General features: G+C 48.6%; 1 protein-coding gene across 1 annotated transcript in view; it reads left to right on the forward strand.

Moving 5' to 3' along the window:
* Nucleotides 1-23203, forward strand: part of INTS8 (integrator complex subunit 8) — a 724118-nt gene that overhangs the window by 581432 nt on the left and 119483 nt on the right. The window lies entirely within an intron of this gene.

The following is a 23203-nucleotide window of genomic DNA, read 5'->3' on the forward strand; positions in this document are numbered from 1 at the left end:
TCGGAGCTGTTTACGGAGCAAATTTGTCTACCCACAGACACCACTGAGGCAGGAAGCTGATAGAAAGACACCCAAGAGCATAGAAATGTGTGGCGAGTGGCAGTCACAGAGGACTGAAAGAGAGCACAGAAAATATAGTGTTAGAGTTGAGAAGGCCGTGGTGTGGGATTTTAATGTAAAGGCTGCCCTCCCTTTATTTTCATGTTGCGGGTGTCCATATTTGGGGCAGTCCTTCCTTCATTTCGATTACCCAGAAAAATTAGCCATCTTAAGGAGCACCCCCAGCTGACTTCACTCAGCGCCCAGGAAGATCTCACGGTACTCTTCTGGAGGCCCATTTACATTTTAGAAGCTGCCGACTCTGCCTATCTCCCATTATCAGATATGCACCCTTATGATAGGGCTTTCCTTCCTACATAATTTCTTTACCGACCAATTTTTTTTGTTTAACTGACATTACTTTCTGACACCTCGCTTTAGATCCCCCCCTGGATCACATCCATGCTACATTGGCAATTTTTAACAACTTTTGGAGTCTATTCAATCCTTGCACAGGTAATTTTGAGACTCTTGAGATTTACTCTAATCCCATTCACCATGCCCCCTCCATTTTTAGCTGCTATTTTGGCTGGTGTCTTGTGTATTTTGAATCTATAGGTGTAGTTGAATTGAGCCCATTGGTACCTTCAGTAATGTTTCATTAGTGTCCAGTAAGTATCCACTCACAGTATATATTGTAATCCCACACTATGAGCTTCTCTACTCTAACACTATATTTTCTGTGCACTCTTCCAGTCCCCTATTTTTCTCGGGCTTGTGTATTCTTAGAGCCCTGATGATTATCCTTCTATCTGTCTAAAGGATTGAAACTTAGTTGACTAGTTCTGTGGACCCAATTTGATTGTACATAGGAATAAAATAGGCCGTGTTGATCTTACTTGATACACACTATTGATCACGTACTGTCACACGTGTGTATCACTTGAATGAGAGCACCGAGCACATTTCTCACCACACATTCACTGCGCCGTCACATTGTTTTTAATGGTTTTTAAATAAAATTGAAGAAATTGATCATTTGATACATTTGTTCATTGATTGTGATATCTATGGTCTTGGGACCACTGCTCTTTACGCATAAGCTCACCCAAGGTCCCAGACAACACTTGGGATCCATTGTTACCTATACCATAGTATATGGAGTAGCCTGCCAGTTCAAGCACTACTCCACCAACACTTCCTGGATCTTGTGCTGTCCCATGCATGTGTTCTTTCTGGCACGTAATACCAGTATGATGCTATCATTTTATTTTTTTTTCACAACAAATGTTATTTATTTTGAAAGGTACAGAGTGGGCAGAGCCCTGCAGAGACAATACATTTATTATATACGACATACAGTACCTAGTTGTAATATGCAAAAACCACATGGCCTGCAGAACATCACACCGAAAATATAACAAACTACATCGAGCACACCCAAGGAATCGTAATTGCGTATTAATAACAAAAACATATCTGTAAAGAGTCAATGTCATCAGACTATACAAGTGGATTTCTAACCAACAATTGCTCAATAGGATCGTGAGAGTCTGGATGTGGAAACGCGGGTAAGTCAATGACTCTGTATGTTGCCCAGCGGGCCCAAATTTTCTTGTGCTTCTGTGGGCATCCCCTCGCTTGAAAAACGATGATTTCTGCCGCCATACACCTGTCCATTGCCTTCTTCCACCCCACTATACTGGGTGGGGATGTAGCTTTCCAATTCTGTGCAATATCTCTCTTAGCGAGGGTGAGATCCAAGAACAGGAATGATGCTATCTTTAGAATTGTTTCTTTAATGGTAGCGCTAGTGAAGGATATTTTTGCCCTGAAGTGTATGGAAGGCCATTCCTATGTTTGCGTTTGTCCCAGCTCTGGCGCCCGTCTTTTTTGCCCTGTGGATTTATCTATGGTGTGTTAACTTTGCAGAAACATATATTTAGAAAGTAAATATTTATCTCCAGATTTGGTTAGTAACCATTTCTCAAATATGTGTTGGTCATCTCGCTGCTCGCTACAGGAGGCTTTTTGTTATACAGTATTGAATTTGCATACATCTATTATGTTCTTTATCCAGAACACCACAATCTGCTTTAATTTTCTGAAGCTATTTGATATCGGCATGGTCATAAAAGTCCCCTATCCACTGACAGTCGAGTCCTTGGCATGTCGAAACTTCTAGACCCTCCACCACTGGAGCGAAGTTCGGGTTACTAATAAAAGGAGCAGGAGAAGTAAGTGTAGAGAGACCGGTCCCTATTATCGCCTTTTACAATGCTGCTAAAACCTCCTCCATGATTGGAGATGCTCTTTTTCCCCAGGGTCTGTGCTTTCTAAGTTGCCATGGTGTCTTCCAAATGTGGAGTCCAGCTACTGCTTGGCCCAAAAGAACCAGTGACTTTCACTCTCCTTACGGTACCATTTAACCAGATATCCGAGTTGCGCTGCATAACAATAGTCAACAATGTTTGGCATGCCTAGGTCACCCTCCTTATAGTCCTGTATATCTTTTTATTTTGCTATACATGGACATTTTCCTGCCCAGACAACTTTTTAATCATCCTCTGGATCGCTAGTAGCGTTCCTCTAGGAGGTCACAGCGGTAATGCTTAAACCAAATAGAGGACTGTTGGGAGTATAGTCATTTTAACAGCTGCCAGTCGACCCAGCCATCAGAAGCACCCTCTATGCCAGGACTGACAGTCCTGCTGCAGTTATTTCATTAGTGTAGTGTAGGTACCCCGGCATATCTTAGCTAACATCTGAGCTATTGTCACCCCAGTTAATGTATAGAATCCCTGCTCTCACTGTTTTGGAAATTGTTTCTGTAAGTGGGCAGTGTGTGTGTGGCTTACTGTTAAAATATGTAATTTCTTCAGGCTTTTTTTTAAAGAAGGAAACCATAGTACTCAGTCGGTTATAGGAAATAGTACAAGGTCCAAACAGTCAGGGCTTGTGTTGAACAACAGTTTTCTTTATTGCAGATATGGAAGATTATGTATTCTTCGGTACATTTGTATTTCACAAATTCTTTCTTTGGAAATGGACTACAGCTGACACGTGTTTCGTCACACAGTGACTTTTTCAAGGCTGTGAGATATTTACAATAAAGTACAGGTTAAAGCAAGTCTTAAGACAAGTGAAAAAGAAAAAAATAAGAAAAAAAGGACAAAGAACAGAAACAAGCCTAACAACAGAAGAATTCTTTACGTAGGGTGAATTGACCATTAATTAGGTCTACACACAATTTCCTACTCAGACACTTGCTCTTACACTGTAGGTTGGGATACTTTTACATTCTTTGATATAAGGGATCTCTAATTGGGATACTTGCTCTGGTACTACTGGCTGGAATAATTCTCATTCTGGTCAATGATTTGACTTATTTATTTGCTGCTCCTTGCATTGCTAGGATTATTGTTTTTGTTTCATTAAAGAGTCGGACGTATCAGTGTTAGGATGTGACGAGATGCTTTCGAAAATAAAGGGGAGTCCCCATCTGATCACTGGCATTTCTGTAGTTTGAGGCAGGCTACCGCAAATATCACCTCTTCAATCTTTATTTGGCTCTCCAGAGCTTGGCCTGGGACTCTGTCAACCCAGGGAGTGTGACCACGTTTAGAAAGTCTGTCATGTTCGTTCATGTATATCTTGTGCTGTGTGTGAGTCCAAGTAAAATTCTTTAAATGAGGATTAGGTCTCTGCTTTAGTTTGCTTGCTTTTGTTCATATGGTAGCTGTTTGTTTCTGTGTCACTTTGGCCCTAAGCCTACAGGCTGTAGCTTTCCCACTTTATTCCCACCCTGACAATATTTCTGTTTGGTTATAAGTACATCATGTTCTGCCCTATCCTTATCTATAGCTTTGAGTTGAACTCTACATGCCACCAACTTGTGCCAGATCTTAGAAGACCCATTTGTTTGTGCTGGTCTTCCAACTCTTTCACCTGTATCACAATTTGTTGCCTTTTTTCCCCCAACGTTCTTGGTTGTTTTGCATAGCAAGAAATATCAATGTACCCTTTGTTGTTGCCCTCAATGCATCTCAGAAGGTATGTATGTCTATGCCTGCTGTATCGTTATTGTTTATGTATGTGGCAATAGTTGACCCAACTTCTTCTCTGTTTTTCGTGTTATTTAGGATAGTGTCTCTGTGAATCGTGTTATCTAGGATAGTGTCCCACACCGACAATACCCAGCTCATCATCTCACTATCAGAAGACACATCACACCCCTGCCACGCTGTCTAACTTCCACAGGTGCATGACGAACATTGTCGACTGGATGAGAAACAACTGCCTACAACTCAACACAGACAACACAGAAGTGCTGATCTTTGGAAACCCCTTCCCATGGAACAGCGCCTAGTGGGTCCCCAAACTAGGACCCTCATCCACGCCTGCAACCTTGGCATCATCCTGGACTGTAAGCTCATCATGAAAAAACAGATCAACGCTGTCTCATCCGCCTGTTTCCTCACCCTCAGCATGCTCCGCAAGATTTTCAATTGGCTCCCCGTCGACACCAAATTCACTGTCACACAAGCCCTGTTCTCCAGCCGACTGGACTACGGCAATGCACTCTACTGATGAATCACCTCGCACCTCCTCAAGAGACTACAGACAATACAGAACGCAGTGGTCAGACTCATCCTAAACCTCCCCAAGCACATCCACATCACCCTCCACCTCAAGAAGCTCCACTGGCTCCCCATTCAGAAGAGATGCCAGTTCAAGATGCTGATCCTTGCCTTCAAAGCCCTCCACAACCAGGGACCAGCATACATCAGCCACTGTCTGGACTTCCACCTTCCCTCCAGACACCTGCTCTCCATCTCCCTCTGCCTTGCCCACACCCCTAGTATCCATCACAGCAACAGTGGAGTTCAAAAAAGGACTCAAGGCCTGGATGTTCAACTGAGCCCCCTACAGCAGCACTCTCAGCGTCTTGATACCCTCACAAGTGAATAGCTGTGCTATACAAATCCAGATTGATGGATTGAGGCGCCAGCTATTGGTAAGCCAAGGTCCCCTTGCTGTTCAGAGGGTAGTTGTGATCACAGCATGGTCTGATAGTGAGTTTCTTTCTCAGAAGCAACAATCTCATTTATAGAGTGTTGTGAACTCATAAAACGATTCAAACGAGCATTTGTTTTTATGTGCCACAGAGAAGTGTGTGTGTAACTTCTAGTGTGCAGGTGATGGTGTCTCCAGAAATCTGTGCCCTATTTCTTTTAACCTCTGTATCCCTGCTGGAGACAGAGGGCCCACCTGCTCTGATCTCTGTGCTGACCTGTGTCGCTCATTGCACATCACTTGGCTTAAATCTCTCTCTGTCCCACCTCGCCGCAGTCCAAACCCCGCGCCCCTGAGGATATCTTTTTCTGGGGTTTTCAGGGTAAGCGGGATAGTTACCTTGAGAAGCTTCTCTTGCCCTGAGTTAGGTGCTTATATGGGTGCGATTGGAAAGGTGCTTTCTCTCATAAAGATTCTCACCACAAACATCCTGCCTAGTGTTTTCGCCATAGTTTCTTTCACAGACCCTTTGGAAAAAATGGCCAATAATATTCCATTAATTTCTTCTTCTGCATGTCAGAGGAAAGGTTTTGCCTGGGTAACCATCACGAATGAAGCCTATGCCAGTTTTTCTTGAGTAGGTGAGTTTCTGGTAGTAAGCAAATCTTACATCCTCAGTCTCTTAGCAGTGATAAGTAGGCACCTTTTTTCACGGGGCCTTGCGCATTGAGAACTTTAAACTCTGCCATTTGTAGTCTCAGATGTCCTCTTACGTGTGTCCCAAATTTGTGGTGTTTTTGTTGTGCTCACTATGTCTGTAGTAGGTATTTTGGCGAGTATTGTATGGCAGAGCGCCCCTTGGTAATCTATTGTAGTCTGTTTACTTCTCCCGACCCCCTCAAACTCCAAACCACAAAATCAACATAGAAAAATAAACAATAAGTGTACCAACATCCCCAATGTGGCTTTCTCCAGCCTGTGGGTCAAGAAGTTCCTGGAGTAATTAAGGTTCCCTTTCCGTTATGGTCTATCACTTGGGAGAGGCTCCTCCATCTCGTCCTGATCGTCGCATGGATAGTCCCCAGAGCCCAGTTTCCTTATGGTTGATATTAAGAGGGTGCGCTCATGGCTATCATTTGTCACCGTCACTCCTCCGTAGTCTCGCCCTCGCTTTGTGGTTGTGATAATAAGGCCAGTCCCTCTGCTTGTGCCGACTCTTTACTCGGTTTTATGGGGTTCAAGATGTTCTGGATCCTTTTCAATCTCCCCAATCTGGTGGTCAGGAGTTGTGTAGGCAACATGTAGGAAAGTAGTAACTGCTTCTTATGGATACCCCCACTTTTTGCTGATATCACACCGTTTTTGGACTAGTCTGACTGGGATCCTGCTATCCAGGACCCCAGTATATCTGCTTTCTCCCTTAAATTGCTATGTATGTACTTTAGGTACACTCCAGATTGGATACTGGGGTACCCTTATCAGTCCCTAGTATTTGGTACACCATGTACCCAGGGCATAGGTACCCCAGAGGCCTCCCATGTGCTGAAGCATGTATTATGCCAACCATGAGAGGCCATTCAAAATGACACTGGTTTCATCTCTCCTTCTTCCTTGGCTACGGAGGAGGGTGCGACTTATGCTGTGGTGCTGCGCAGGGCTACCCAGGCCTTGCACCTGAAGCTTCCTGCAGCGGCCGTGAGGACTAACCTCCTCACTGAGGTGCTTCAACCGCCAGTAAGCTCTTTCGGAGCCTCTGCTGCAGTTTAATGAGGCCCTCACCAACGTTCTGATGGGCACTTGGTCCAAGCCCTCCACAGTCTCTCCTGTGGATCGGAACGTGGCCCGGCGCCACCGCCCAGCTCCGGGCGACCCCAGCTTTCTGTCTGTACACCCCACCCCTGAGAGTCTGGTTATCCAGGCCTCCACGTCCCAAACCGCCTTCCCGTCCGCACCTCCGGATCGGGAATCCAAAAGGTTGGAGCAGTTTGGCAAGAAACTGTTTTCCTCCCTCAGTCTAGGGTTGCGGTCCATTAATATCACGTGCCTTTTGGACCGTTACACCCACTCTTTGTGGGATACGGTGGCGGACGTGCTGCCCCAGTGTCCGGAGGAGGCCAGGAAACAGCTCGCGCTGAGGGGCATGATGGAACAAGGTATTCCATCCGATGTGGACTTGACACCACGGACTCTCTGGGTAGAGCGATTGCAACGATGGTGGTGATTCATCGTCACACCTGGCTGAGGTCCACGAACTTTTCAGGGGATGTCCAGAGCACCCTCATGGACATGCCCTTTGATGGCCATCGCCTTTTTGGCGACAAACTGGATAGCGCACTGGAGCGCTTTAAGGATTCCAGGGCTACGGCCAAGTCCTTGGGCCTCTCGGCCCTGCGCCAGCAAACTCTTGCTTTTCGCCCCTTTCGTGGCCAAGGAAGGGGCGCCTCCGCACGTTCGTCCAGCCACAGGCCGCAGAACCAGCCTCAACGCGGTCGCAGACGTGGATTCCGCCTTGGTGGAGCAGGGGGACAGAAAGCCACATCCACATCTGCTCCCACAGCATCTGCATCAAAGCCTTCCTAGTCTGAGCTTTCAGGCCCATTCCACGCCAGTAGGAGGCAGAGTTCGCCATCACCTGCTCCACTGGCGTACCATCACTTCGGACAGGTGGGTGCTGCAAATCGTCCAAAGGGTCTACTCCCTCCCCTTCGAGGCGACCCCTCCAGCCATGCCACCGCAGTACCACCGCATGTCGGGGAATCACTTGCAACTTCTGCAGGAGGAAGTTGCGGCCCTCTTGGCCAAGGGGGCCATCGAGCGCGTTCCTGGACCAGAAGTAGGACGGGGTTGTTACTCCCACTACTTTCTGGTTCCAAAGAAGGGCAAAGGGGGCCTACGCCCAATCTTGGACCTCAGGAGCGTCAACGCCTTCCTCCGGAAGGAGAAGTTTAAGATGCTGACTTTAGCTCAGGTTCTGGCTGCCCTAGACCCTGGAGACTGGATGGTAGCGTTGGACTTGCAGGACGCTTAATTCCACATCCCCGTCCTGCCAGCCCACCAGCGTTACCTGTGGTTCACGGTAGGCCACGAGCACTTTCAGTTTACCGTGCTCCCCTTCGGCCTCACAAGTGTCCCTCGGGTGTTCACCAAAGTGATGGCGTTGGTCGCAGCGCATCTGCGCAGATTAGGGGTTCCAGTCTTCCCCTATCTCGACGACTGGTTGTGGAAGGCAGGCTCGCCCCGAACAGTCGTCTCCCACCTCCAGACAACAGCCAACCTCCTGCATTTGCTGGGGTTCTCCATCAACGTGCCGAAGTCACATCTGAGTCCCTCCCAGAAGCTCCTCTTCATCGGAGTGGTTCTGGACTCGAGTTTCGGTCAGGATGGCCCTACGGGTGCTTGGTCTGATGGCCTCCTGCATTCTGCTGGTACATCACGCCAGGTGGCGGATGCGGGCTCTGCAGTGGGACCTGAAGTACCAGTGGGCTCAACATCAGGGCAACCTGTCCGACCACGTCCTGATCTTGGAGGGCACTGCAAGACAGTTGCAGTGGTGGCTCACGGATCGCGATTGGGTCAGTGACAGATCCCTCTCCCTACCCCAACCAGAGCACGTGGTGGTGACGGATGCAACCCTCCTGGGATGGGGGGGGGCACATGGGAAAGGCGGAGATCAGAGGCCACTGGTCTCTGGCGTAGTCCCGTCTCCATATCAACCTATTGGAGCTGCGGGCGATCCGGCTTGCACTAAAGGCATTCCTTCCCTCTGTCCGGGGAAGTGTAGTGCAGGTGTTCACGGACAACACCACCGCCATGTGGTATTGTTACAAACAGGTCAGGGTGGGGTCGTGGACCCTTTGTCAGGAGGCTCTGCGCCTCTGGACATGGCTGGAACATCAGGGCATCACCCTGTTGGTTCAACAACTGGCGGGCTCTCTGAACGCCAGGGCGGATGAACTCAGCCGCCGGTGCATGATGGATCACGAATGGCGTCTGAACTCGGACGTGGCGCAAGGCCTCTTTCGGCAGTGGGGAGAGTCTTGATTAGATCTATTCACCACCGAAGAGAACGCGCAATGTCATCAGTTCTGCGCGTTGGAATTTCCAAGGCGGCACTCGCTTGGAGACGCTTTTTGTCGCGAGTGGAGTTGGGGTCTGTCATACGCCTTTCCGCCTATACCACTTCTGCCCAGAGTGCTGAAGAAGATCAGGCGCGACCGGGCCCAAGTCATCCTAGTGGCTCCGGATTGGGCACGAAGATACTGGTATCTCGAGCTACACAGTCTGTCAATCGATCCCCCGATTCGACTGCCTCTTCAGGAGGACCTTCTGTCGCAGCAGCAGGGGACAGTCCTCCACCCGAACCTGTCCAGATGGAGCGGCGGCAGTTGATGCCATTTGACTTGCCTTCTGAAGTCTGTGATGTCATTCTGGCAGCCAGGCGTCACTCCACTAAAAAGGTATACGCCTGCAGGTGGAACAAATTTGTGGCATGGTGCACAGCAAAGGCTGTGGATCCCCTTTCCGCCCCTCTTTCTGAGGTTCTCCTCTTTCTTCTTTCCCTGGCCCAGCAGGGCTCTGCTCTGGGCACCATCAAGGGATATCTTTCAGCTGTTTCAGCCTTCTTAAGGCTTCCTGATCAGCCTTCTCATTTCAAGTCCCCTGTTGTAAATAGATTCTTAAAAGGCATTACTCACATGTTTCCTCCTGTCCCCTTTGTAATGCCTCAGTGGGACTTGAATCTGGTGTTAACCTATCTGATGTGCGCAACCTTTGAGCTGCTTCATAACTGTCCTCTTCGTCTTTTGACTCTCAAGACTGCTTTCCTGGTTGCCATCACCTCTGCCAGAAGAGTGAGTGAGCTCCAGGCTTTTTCTTCTAAGCCTCCTTTCCTCTCTGTCCATCAGGACAAGGTTGTTCTGAGGACTCGCCCTTCTTTTCTTCCTAAGGTGGTTACTGCCTTTCACATTGGGCAGTCCGTTACCTTACCCACCTTCTTTCCTCCTCCGCATCCCTCGAAAGAGGAAGAGAGGCTCCACCGTCTGGACCCAAAACGCGCGCTCTCCTATCTGGATCGCACAAAACAGTTCCGGGTTGACGACCAACTCTTTGTTGGCTACGTGGGCGCTAAGAAGCGGCGGGCAGTGCACAAGCAAACCATCTCTCGGTGGGTCGTTTTGTGGATTAAGGTCTGTTATTCCTTGGCTAAGAAGGATCCTCCTGTGGGGCTGAGGGCCCATTCCGCTCGGGCCACAGCGGCTACTACTGCCTTGGGACGGGGAGTCCCTCTGCAGGACATTTGTCAGGCAGCAACGTGGGTCTCGCTGCACACGTTTGCCAGGCATTACTGCCTGGACAGCCAAGTCCGGAGAGACGGCTTCTTTGGCCGTTCCGTTCTCCAGGACTTTCTGGTGTGATCTTGGTTCGCAGACCCACCACCGGGGTTGGTATTGCTGGGGTAGCTATTCTAAGGTAAGGAATCTAACTAACGTGTTTCTTTCAGATGCACAAGTTACTTACCTTCGGTAACGATATATCTGTAAGAAACATTAGTTAGATCCCTTACCGTCCCACCCATCCTTCCCGTTCTGCGAACCGATAGCTAGGGTTAAGGTCATCCCCTTCAGGGCCCTGGTTTCATGGCACCAGTGTCGGTTTCTTGCATGGCTCTGTGTTCCTGGCGCGGAACGCTATGTACAGAACTGACGTCAGCGCGCAAGGGCGGCGTCTAAGTACTCAGACGACGTCATCCCGGCGGTCACGACGACGGACGCGGAGTCGCAGACGACGCCTACCGACGCGCAAGGGTACTGCTGACGAAAAATCTTTCCGGATCCAGCCTGACGCCTGGGGATATTCTAAGGTAAGGAATCTAACTAACTAATGTTTCTTACAAATATATTGTTACCGAAGGTAAGTAACTTGTGCGTCTCCTCCTCTGAAGCTGCACTGGCCTTGCGGCGGGGCGCTGTGTCTCCTCTTCCTGACACGGTCACACCACAGATACAGAGTCTGGCTGCAACCCAGCACGGAGAGCTGGAAATATCTATCTGGAGCCTGTGGGATCAAAAAAGACATGTGGTCACCGCCATCATAGCTTCCAAACAGGCAAGTGGTGCACGCAGGGAGGGCACTGGAACTGCGGCGAACCCCCTGACCTAGACTACAACTAAGCTAAGCTGGCTTTACTATATGAGGTGGCAGGGTGGGTTTCTTCGTGGCTATGTATTAATCTATATCTCTTCAATACCTGACCCTAATATGGCTGCCATTCGGGACACTCCATTTTCAATCTACTGGTAAGCCCCATGATACAGCATATGCCCTGAACATCCTGAAAACCGCAGAGAGGGGCTAGAGGAGAGCACAAAGACCACACTATTAAGCGACTGGCTTGTTGTGAAGGGAGAAGCGGAGTACGGCGACGCACCTAAACCAGTCGTCAAAGAACTAGCGCACCTGGTCGCAAGAACCCCGACCACCGGAGCCTTGCGAAACGTCCAGCAAGTTCGGTACCCCCTTCAGCAGCAGCGCCTTCGGCCAGCTGGAAACGTAAGGCGGCCAGTGGCTGACCCGGCGGCGCCCGCCTAATGCCGCCCAAAAAGACCACAAACAATAAGGTCTCACAATACTTCGAGGCGGCAGCCACCAAGACCCCTGAAAAGGGAGCGACGTCACGATCCTCGACAATGGCGTTAACACGCGAAGATCTTATGGCCTCCCTTCGAGAATTTCAGCAGGACCTCCGAGCAGATATTAAAGCAGATATTAAAGCAGACATGGAAGCTTCATTTGCATCACTTCGCACAGAGGTGCGGGAGAAGCTGGTAGCTCTACAGGCGGATGTAGACTCGATGGGGACACGGACGCTTGACCTCGAAGCCAACTACCTAGATGTGGAGAACCGCCTCAAACCCCTGGAAGAAGGAGTAGTGGAACCACGTAGTCCGCTCCGAGCGGCCCCAATCAAATGCGAAGATCTGGAGAATCGCGCCCGGCGCGACAATATCCACGTTCGTAGCCTGGCGGAAGAAAGCGAAGGAGTCTAAAAAACCAAGAGACATTTTAGCAAAATTCAGCTCTGTTAAAGTGAAGGAGAGGGTTTTACAAAAGGCGAGATTACTGGACACCATCTCCTTTCAAAACACCACCTGCACGCTCTACCAAGACGTGGCCCAAGCTACGCTCCTGAAGCGCCAGCAATTTCGTCCGATCACTAATTTTCTAAGGAACAAGAGCATTAAATATCGCTGGACCTACCCCTTTGGGATCACATTTCAATGCAACAACAAAACTTGCCACTGCGAGGAGATGACGGAGGTGGCAGACATACTTGGTCTGGAGATACCTGATAATCCAATGGACGACCCTTGGGCCCAGGGAAGACCCGACCGTCTGGAGGGGGCTCAGTGGAGACAGATGGGCAGGAAAACTACGAAACAGTCCAGATAAACTGCAGGCCGGCTGGACATATGGGGAGATCTTTCTCCAACGGGAGGGGATTACAGATGATTGGCTGGAGAGATGGATGGAGCGGAGGACTTGCAATGAACACCTGAGAAGAATACTGTTCTCTAATTGATTCCCCCTCTACGCTTTCCCACCCACGAGTGTGTAACCAGGGAACACCTGTGGCTTCGCCTCGACGGCCCGTGTGTGGGAGAAGGGCGCAACACACGCGGGGCGTCCGGGTCTGCCGGAGGTGTGGTAAGGAGGGGAAGCGGGGGGAGGTCGCACAGCCTGCGGTGGGCCGCCCAGACTGAGATACATTCTGGCATTTACCTCCTGCTACTCAGGAAACGAGGAGGAGAAGCAAAACAAACTGTTGCACACAAGATATATCATGTTCTTTACATGTTTGCCTTAATACATTTACTGTTCAAGGGGCCTGGGACACGGGAATGGTCACGCTCTTTGAGTGTGTTCATATAAGGAGTCTTCCCTCTATGATGGGAACTCTCCACAATCGTTTTTATAGTTTAAGTAGTTTTGTTAAATTAGTTTGGTGTCGTGGTGCCTGGTTTTTTTTTCTTCCTTTCTTTCTTTCCACTTGCATTGGGGGGTGGCAATCCAGAAAGGGGCGAGGCAGGACTTGCGCGGGGTCAAGGAAGGACGCACAATCATAGAGGAGGTTACACATGGCAATTAAGTCAATAACTTGGAATGTTCGGGGACTTAACTCTCCGCATAAACGTCAGCGTATGTGGAAATACTTGATAGACCATAAAGTTCAAGTGGACGCTTTGCAAGAGACGCACCTCAAAAAAACAGAAATACACCGATTAAAAGATAGGGCCTACCCGCAAATGTTTAGTTCATCTCATATTAATAAACATAATGGGGTGGCGTTGATGTTTCATACGGGGGTCCCATTTCAGATGCAAGACACCAAAGCTGACAAATTGGGGCGATATATCCTGGTCAGGGGGAAGCTGGGGGGCAGGGCCTGCACATTCTCTGCGCTCTACGCCCCCAACCAAGGACAATAGGACTTTCTACTCTCCTTTTTTTCGCGACCCTTGAAAATTTTGCGGAGGGGGATATCCTTATCTTTGGGGACCTTAACCTTATATGGGATCCAGCTCTAGACACCTCTAATTCCAACAGAACGGCAGCGGGGATCGCTGGTAGGGCGCTTAAAGCACAGCTGCAACGCTTGGGACTGATGGATACTTGGAGGGACAGTAATCCCGCTGTGCGCGATTACACCTTTTTCTCTCACTCCCATAGAACATACTCCCATATTGGCTATATATTCCTTGGCCAATCCCTGCTGCCCTTACTACTACAAATGCACATACACCCGATCTGCTTATCCGACCACGCCCCACTTGAACTGACCCTTTCCTGGCCGAACCCCCACCCTAAACACGTGCGCTGGTATTTCCCCAACTTCCTATGTCGAGATAGACTACTCCGGGATGAGATTAGACAATCTATAAAACAATTTTTTGAGCAAAACGACCCCGCCCTCACTTCCCACGTCACAACCTGGGACGCCTTCAAGGCCGTCATTCGCGGGAAATGCATTGAATTGGCCTCCGTTCTGAAGTCCCAACAAAAGGAGAAACGTCTCCTATTGGAAACTGAATTACAAGCCGCAGAAACAGCACATAAAACCTCCCCTTCAGCTCCTGCATTGAGAAAAGTCACTGCGTTAAAGGGGAAATTGCAGGCAATATATTCCAATAGGGCGGAAAAGACTCTCCTACGGCTTCAAACTGGGAACTACACAGGGGGAAATAAAGTGGGATCCCTTCTTGCACACCAATTGAGGATTAAACAACAACGTGAGTATATTAAGCTTATTGTGGATGACGCGGGCGTCACCCACAAGACGGAAGAAGAGAAGGCACTAGCCTTTGAAACCTTCTATCACAAGCTATATACCTTAGACGACCCACTGCCCCAAGATCAACAGTCTTATCTAGATTCCACGGATCTCCCCCAGGTCCCCAAGTCAGTCAATGAAGATCTGGCCCTACCTATCACCCAGGAGGAGATGCAGAAAGCGATTGATGCACTTAAACTCCGGAAATCGCCAGGGCCCTACAGATACACGGCTCATTTTTATCGTACCTTTGCCCCCGAAATAACTCCCTTTTTAACTACCTTATTTAATGACATCGCCTCACCACAACAGACCACTCTGTCTCTGAGAGAGACGATAGTAGCACTGATCCCCAACCCAGGCCCATGGCCTGCTCTTCATGTCGCCCAATTGCCCTCCTAAATTTGGACGCCAAGATTTATACAAAAATTTTAGCCACCAGCCTTGAATCGGTGCTCCCTTCCCTCATTGATCCGGATCAATCTGGCTTTATTAAGGGCCGACAAACTCACGATAACTTGAGACGCATTATCCATGTTCTAGAAAAAGCTCAGAGGAAACATATTCCAATGGCTCTTCTCGCGCTCGATGCAGAGAAGGCGTTTGACCGGGTCGAATGGTCCTTCTTGTTTCAAGTTTTACAGAGATTTGGCTTCCCTGAGGCCTTCATTGGGATGATCCGAGCCAATTACCATGCTCCAACCTCGCGGGTACTAGTCAATGGGGTGGCATCTTCCCCGTTCCCCCTGGCTCGCGGGACGAGGCAGGGGTGCCCGCTATCCCCCCTTCTCTTTGCTTTGTGCATTGAGCCACTGGCACACAAGATTAGGCAGAACCCTGCTATCACAGAGATGCGCTTCGGTCTGGACGATCACAAGGTTTCATTATTCGCCGACGATGTGCTCCTCCCGATTACTAATCCGCAAATTTCTCTCTCAGCCATCCAAGAAGAACTGGCACAGTTTGAGTCTGCGTCCGGATTCAAAACTAATCTGACCATGTCCTTTCTGCTTAATTTAACCCTTCTGCCGAAGTCTGGCGTCGGATAGGGAGCACCACTCCATTCTCTTGTGTAACCAAGGAAATCACATACTTAGGAGTTGGACTCACTCCTCCGCTGCTTCGCCAATTAAAGAACGATATGGTCCGTTGGAGTACAGCATCTATCACATGGCTGGGTGGCATCAACGCCATTAAAATGAACGCACTCCCTCGTTTGCTCTACCTCTTTCAGGGTCTCCCAATCCCTGTGGACAGGGGCCTCTTCACAGAACTCAAAAGAATGGTGACTAAGTTAATCTGGCAAGGGAAAAGGGCCCGCCTGCCCTACAGCCTGTTGACGCGCCCCCGTCGAGAGGGAGGGTTGGCCCTCCCCGACTTCCAGGGGTACTATAGAGCAGCTCAGCTTCAGGTGATCACGGAGTGGTCGCTCCGAGAGTCAGAGAAGCATTGGCTTCACATAGATTGCCAACTCACAGGCAGTACTATCTGGGACTTGCTCTGGAAGCCCAAAGTTGACAGGCCAACCAATGCGTATATCAGCACACCCACCTCCACCACACTCCGGGTCTGGGACACGCTTACTACACGACTACAGCTGACCACTTTCCCCTCCCCATACATGCCCGTCCATTACAATGCGGCCTTCCCCCCTGCACTGCACGAGGGACCTTTTGAGGCTTGGAAGGAGGGTGGATGCCACACGATTTCCCATCTGTTTCACAAAGGAGAGCTCCTCACGTTTAGTGAATGCCAGCAGCAGTTTGCATTAACAAGTAGGGAACATTTCCACTACTTACAGCTCAAACACTGGGTGATGCAGCCCTCGGTGCGGCAGGCCGCCACCAGGGATCTGCTCTCCATTGAAAAATTTGCCTAATCAGGAATTGGCTCTAAGGGGTGCATCTCCTTCCTTTACTCACTTATTCAGTCCTTAAGCCCCCGCACCACCCCAAGATACAGAGGCTTCTGGGATACCCTAATAGACACTCCACCTGAGGGAAAACAATGGGAACGTCTACACAACGACATTACGAAATTTAACCGATCAATGTACTTGCGAGAAGCGCACTACAAGGTTGTGTACGACTGGTATCTATACCATCAGAAACTACACAGGATTTTTCCCAATACCTCAGACAGATGTTGGAGGGGATGTGGCCTTCTGGGCGACTTTAAACATATCTGGTGGGACTGCCCACATATCCAGCCTTTCTGGGAGGAGATCCTCTCTCAAATTAAGCTTATGTTAGGATACCCAATCCCTCAGACCCTAGAACACAGCATGTTAGGGATACGAGACCCCCTTTTAAAGCGTCAAACATGAAGTGATCGCTTGGTTATGTGGCTGTGCCTGGGGGCCGCTAAAATGGCCCTAGCAGCTGCATGGAAGCGGACCAGAGGCACCCTCACTGACTCAGTGGCACGCAAGATTGTGGAGGGCATTGGCCCTCGAGCGTATGGCGGACATGATAGATGACACCAGGAAGGAATTTGAATATACATGGTCCCAGCTGGTGGGCTACCTTTCTGAAGGCCTTCCACTTATGGCCTGCTCGCCAAGGCTTAGAGCCCTCAACTTGTTCCTTATCTAGGGGCCTAGCTTCTCAGCTGCTTGTGCGCATCGCCCAAAATCAACAAGGAGAACACAGACACCTAGCCCCCGCAATACACATATTTTGTTTCTGGCACCACGGCACACTTGTTTTTGTTTTTCTACTGTTTTGTTATATCTGCCAAAATTCTCTGTAACGCCTCCTATAGGGGGGGGAAACTGGTATGCTGTTAAAGACTTGCACATAAAAATACTTGTTGTATATTCTTGGAATGGGGACCTTTTCGAGCCATAGAACTTGGGACGAAGATGATACTCCTACTAGCTCTCTGTAACTCCTGGCTCTCCCCCTATATTTGCTCTGTTTGTATGTATTGTGCATGATGCTCGTCTATGGTCATATTAAAACCAAATAAACAGATTTTGACAACAAAATGACACGACAGGCCTGCTACAGCAGACTGTGTAAGATGGTGCTTGCACCACTTACTAAGATATAGGTTCACTATATCTATCTAATCACTACACTTAAAAACCTATCAGTCACCCCTATGGCAGGCCTAATCAATCCTGAAGGCAGGGTGCTGAGTTTTACGTGAGAGGGTGCCCCTGCATGAGCAGAGCTTGCAGCCTTCGGAGACCATTCTCCGGGGTTGTCTGTGATGCAGCCAGACATATATGTTTAAGTGCATTTTGACCTTGCGGTAAATGCTAACTTTAAAACAGCTGCTTAGAAACATGTCATGTTTGATGTCAAACACCTTGGAAACATACCTCCACACCAATAACTGGTGTGGGAGGAATGATTCCACCCTTCCAAAGGGACATGTGTGGGTCACCCGTCTACCCAGTACCAGCTTTCTCGACCTGTGCAGCACAAAATGGATGCTGCCAGCCACAGACACGATTCTGCTCTCCTGCTGCTGAGCCAAGCTCGCACAGAGGAAGGCATGACAATAGGCATCCTGTCACAGGGAGGTGTGACCACCTCCCAGACAGGGTTTAGTGTATTGGGGCTGGGTGGGTGCACTCTGAGAATGCCAGAAAGTCTGCACTGGGGGCAAATTTGATGTCCCTGTGCATAGTCCAGGTCAAACCAGTTCTGGGATCCATTGGCTCCTGCTCTGGCGCGAAACTGGACAAGGGACATGGGTGTAGCCAACCCTCTGTCCTGCCCTTCCCCTAGGAGGGTCCACAGAATCTTTCCAACCCCTTCCCATGGGTATAAAGTGGGTTACCTGGCTACAGGGCTTTAGATTTTACCTGGACAAGATTCTGCTAAGAAGAAACCAAGTACTTTGACGGTCTGCACGACGCTGGACAACTGAAGAATCTCCCTTGGAGTAAAGCAGTTACTCCCCTGCAGAAGCAGGCACCTAAACGCATCTGACCGGTTTGCTTCTACCGAGCTCCTGAGGACTCCAAAGATTTCAGCAATACAGGAGGTGGGTTCCCGAAGGTCCCGGAGGTAGATCTGACCTCTCAGCGATTCTGAGACCAGTATCCATCGTGGGGGCCGTGCAACCCGAACCCCTGTGCACCGTATACATTGGCAAGTGCATATGCTTGTTGACAATTCCCAAGCTTGTGCATTGGACTCTGTGTAGTCCTGACCCCGAGCAGTAATTGCACCGAAGATATCCGGCCTCCATTCACCGAGTGTCCTGTGGGCTGGTACTTTGCAAGCTTGCTTAAGGTCTCCTCGCGATCCCAGGTCAGTTGGCCTGTGGGTCCTGGCGAGGGTTACCTTGTTTGTTCTTGGGATTACCTGGTTGATGCGGTTTTCCAGGAGATCGAGCTGTGTCTTCCAAAGACTCGAGATTAAGCAGCTGGCTGGACTCTTACAATGAGCGCAGATGATGTTGTAGTCCTTCCCATGGGAAGATGATGTGAAAGGGGTGGCCCTATTTTGATATCTTTGCTTCTCCGGACGTCCGTTAACAATCTGAAGCGCCTTCTTTTTTAGGTCTCGCCTAAGCGATGCAGCGCATGCGCTGCTCGCTCCTGGCGAGATCTATTGTCGTCGCTTTTCTTCCGAAGCGAGGGTGGAAGCTCCACCCACGCTTCTTACTGGCGCGCTTGCCAAATCCCTGCTTTCTATTGGGAGGGAAGCCTGTTTGGTTCTCTCCCTGTCTTCCTTCGGCTTGCCTGCCCGGACAGGGTATGTGCACACGCCTGGACTCCTCTTTGAAATGCCTCCACGTGGGCACAACGCTTCGGCACACTTTCACTTTCGACTTGTGCAGTTTTAGCAGCCGGTTGTGATTTTTCAGCACTGTTTAGATTGTGAACTTGGCTAAACGGTCTCGCTCTCGGAATGCTGAACAGCAGCTGCAACCTGCACCTATGAATGAAGGTCCTGTGCCGGTAGAAGTGGTTGCGATCTGCCTTTGTCCAAGAGGACAGTGAGGGGGTACATTAGTTTTGCCAGATGCCGCGAAAGGTTTCACTCATAAAAGAAACTTGTTAGTTTGGATTTATATGTTGTGTATAATTACATAGGAAATGTAACCAATGATCTCTAAAACTTTATCGAAACAAATGCCTGTTACATTCAATTGTAAATGCCGATTTTACGTATATGACCGGGTTGTAAGAAAAAGTATGACAATGTTCTTTTTCTGTTCACTTGTTGTGCAAAATCATGTTGTTTAATCACAGCATAGGGTTGCCGCCAAGGTATTCATTCTATAATTCCCATCTCCACGCTTCCAAGTAACCAACTTGTTATATGCCTCGATTAATTCGTTGTTATGGTTACGGCCGACGTCAGTGCAGCACCACAGACGCTTACGGCATACCAACAGCTGTCCCGGTTCTCCTTGACGCGACCTGGGTTACCTGGCAACCATTACGGCACGTTCAGTTACTCACGTCATACGGGGCGGGATTAGCTCGTTTACATATATCAGCCGTCCTGTCACTTGCGTTTCGAACGCGGATTCCCCCACATCAACGAAAGGTGGCCTAGTAGCGGGATTTATAACCGTCTACAAGCATTTTTGCCTCTACTCAAAGTGAGTATCACGCACTAGCGTCCTCTCTGGGTTTTCTTTGTCGAGAACATGGAGCTAAGCATGCATCTCCCATTTATATTTTAGACGCTGTTACCAAACTATTTTGGTTTCCCACGTCAACGAAAGGTGGCCTATTAGCGTGACTTTTAACCGCTTGCAAGCAATCCAGCTGCCACTCTAAGTGAGTATTACGCACAAGCGTCCCCTCTCTGTTTAAAGCATGCAACTAAGCGCGCATCTCCCGCTCATACTTTAGACGCTGTTAGTTTTTCCAATGGTGTCGGCCTCAGAGTGGATCTGACAGCCTCCATCTAAACAACTAGATCTCGTAGCCAGGGATTCAGTCACAATCTGTGGTTTTCCTTGGGGTTGACTGCATTAACCCCTCTAGCGGTCCTCCAATCAGCCACCGTTTAATGACTTATTCACCGCAGTATGCTTTTTCCAATTTAGAAACCGCCACTCAAGCTTGATTCAATGGGAGATAAGTCGCCTTTGAGCTATTCGCCATCTATAAGGGGCTTTTGCGGTTTGTAGTTCCCTAATCGTCCTTTGAGCTCTTTCTTCATTAGTAGTAATGGCGGGTTGATTACATCATATCCAATTCCTTTGTCCTAGGTTCAATTTAATTGAATCCACACTTCAGACTCCTCATTGGATGAGTGCTTCGTCTCTTCAACGTTTGAAAATTAGGCAGCCCTAGACTATCGGCTAGGTGAGTTTTGGCCTCTTTTGTGACCACAATCCTGTAGGTCTAGGACCACACGTAGTGGAGTATTAAGGACCTTCTTTTGACACGCACTTTAATTGCCCCCTTTAATTGCCCCTGCAGGTTGCCATTGCTTCTTTTAAACGTCCTGATGAAGACCTGCATGACGATTTAATATCGCTTATACTGGGTTGAAACGTCGACAATACCTAGGACCAGTGTGTGACCCGTTTTCATACAGAACTTGAGTCATTCGTGGAAACTGTGTCATGTTACTTTTCTAGATACTGGCCCTTTTTATATTCTGTATATAAAACTTTTTTCATTCCTGTACATATTATGCACTAACGTTGTCACTTATGTCACTGGTTCACTGATGCACGATTTCACTTTAAGGATTGTAATTTTGGTAGCCTTGCTTTGCTATAAAGAATGACATAGATGCTAATATAAATGATGCAATTTGTATATAAAAAACAATGTCATCCAACAAATCTGATTTCATCGTGATTTTCACTGTCATCTGTTTATGTGGTCCTCTTGAAAAAGAAAATTTTCCTCTATGATTGATTTTTCCATTTGAATGTATTCAGTTTCTCTCGATCCATTCGTAAAACAAAGTAATTGTTTGTATATACCCGACAGAACCATTGTATTCTATATTATTCATACCCAGGTTCTGTGGGACACAGGGTCACCCCATTGTTTATGATACATGTCTCATATTCTGAGCAGGAGCCTGAGAGTGTCTCTAGGGTCACAGAGAAGGGTGGGAGGAAAGCTTCTCAGCATTAGCAATGTTTCCGAAATGGAGTTAACTGTATTTATCTTGTAAATGCTTCTTTCGCCTGCCCCACCTTCAGAGCACTAAGTCCGGGCGGTGACCTGCCACACCTGCCCCATAGGTGTGTCGTACCACATTCTGGGATTTTGCAGGGGTATGTGGATGGGTGTGCGAAATTACAGAAACTCACATGTTCAATTCTTCAAAAAACTTCACAGTCTCATGAATTTTTCAAACTTTATCAGCAGTGAGGGTAAAAATGAAAATAGCTTTGTAAAACAGTCACAGGGGTGATTGTTTAAAACAAATGCTGATGATGTATTTCGCATGAGAGCTGTAGTTTCACGCAATCCTAGATTTTGATATTCCTTTTTATGATGGGTACATGCCGATGAGCTTGGCGGGGGTCAGCAGGGGGTAAAAGACATTTTCATTTACAACGCGATTTACAACGGCAATAGCTCTAAATTAAGCAAATGCGAGACCTGTTGCATTTCCAATGCTTGTTTGTTATGTAATCGTGGAGAGATCTTGAATAAGAGATACTTTTCTGCCCTCATAGGTGATTTGCTCCATGTATCTGGCTGCTGCTAGTATAGCTTCTTTCTGCCTGTAGGCATGTCAGAATGTCAGGTGGCTGTTTCTGCCACCTCTGCTTGAGTTCACTCAGTGTGTGCAGTCTAGAAGGATTTCTTCTTCTCCTAACACGGGTCGGACATGCCTAAATAGTCTTTAACATAGGACACTATGTTGCCTCCTCCTGTGTTGTGTAGGTCACCCTTAAGCCGAACGTTCTACCTTCTCGAACAGTTTGCAAGATCATCTATGTGTGTCTGATTGTGGATTGCTTGGTCTTGGAGGGAGAATATCTCTTGGTAAAGGAATTGTAATTTTCCTCCCAGGCGTCACTGAAGTTCTTTTGATTTGAGACTCTGCCCCCAGAGGTAATTAATGCCTTGAGGTTTGCTCTTCCTGTTTGAATTTGCTGCACTGAACCTGGAGGTCTTCTTGCAGGCCCCTAAAGAGTTCCACCAAGAACGTTTGCACCACTGAGCCTCTTGTGCGTCAGGAGATTGTTATTGGAGGTTTCTTTTGAGGGGGGGTTGTTGGTTGTTTTGCTTATAGTGCCTTGTTTAGTTGATCCCGTCTGGGTTAGCATATCTTATATGGAAGAATCCTTTCGGTCTCTGGTGGACGCCAAGTCTGCCACATTTGTGATACAACCTTATAGGTTATAAAGCACTATGTTTTGGGCAGTAGGGAAGCCTCTCCTGTACTGCTGTGATAGTTTGACACTGCAGCTATATAGTTCTGGGGGGGGGTCACTTGAAAGCAGGTTGCTTGGGTGATATTTGATCTTCATGCTGCGGATCAGGCAGAGGTTTTGCTGGAGGGAGGTTTGTGAATTCACTAGAGCACCTCGATTCCGTTGTCTAGTTCTCTGTTGGGTGGTGGTGGAACAGCCCCCCTCAAGTTCTCACCCGTTCTTACCAGTAGCCCACCTCTGCACCACTGAGTGGGTCTAGGGGGTCGCCTCTTCTCTGACCCTCGGCGTCTCAGCAGACCTGCTGCTGGAGCTATGGAGCATTAAATGAAGTAGGGGTGGCATCGTAATGAACCAACCGGTTTAGGCCCTCGAGGCTCCATATGATGATCCGGTGTGGGCCTCTAGCAGTCTAGCTGGGTGCTAGATCAAGCCCGGCTGCTCGCCTGCGGTGTACGTGGCCTATGCAGAGGAGTGCCTTTGTCTGTCAGT

The sequence above is a fragment of the Triturus cristatus genome, chromosome 5_1 (assembly GCF_964204655.1).
Source record: "Triturus cristatus chromosome 5_1, aTriCri1.1, whole genome shotgun sequence".
NCBI lineage: Eukaryota > Metazoa > Chordata > Amphibia > Caudata > Salamandridae > Triturus > Triturus cristatus.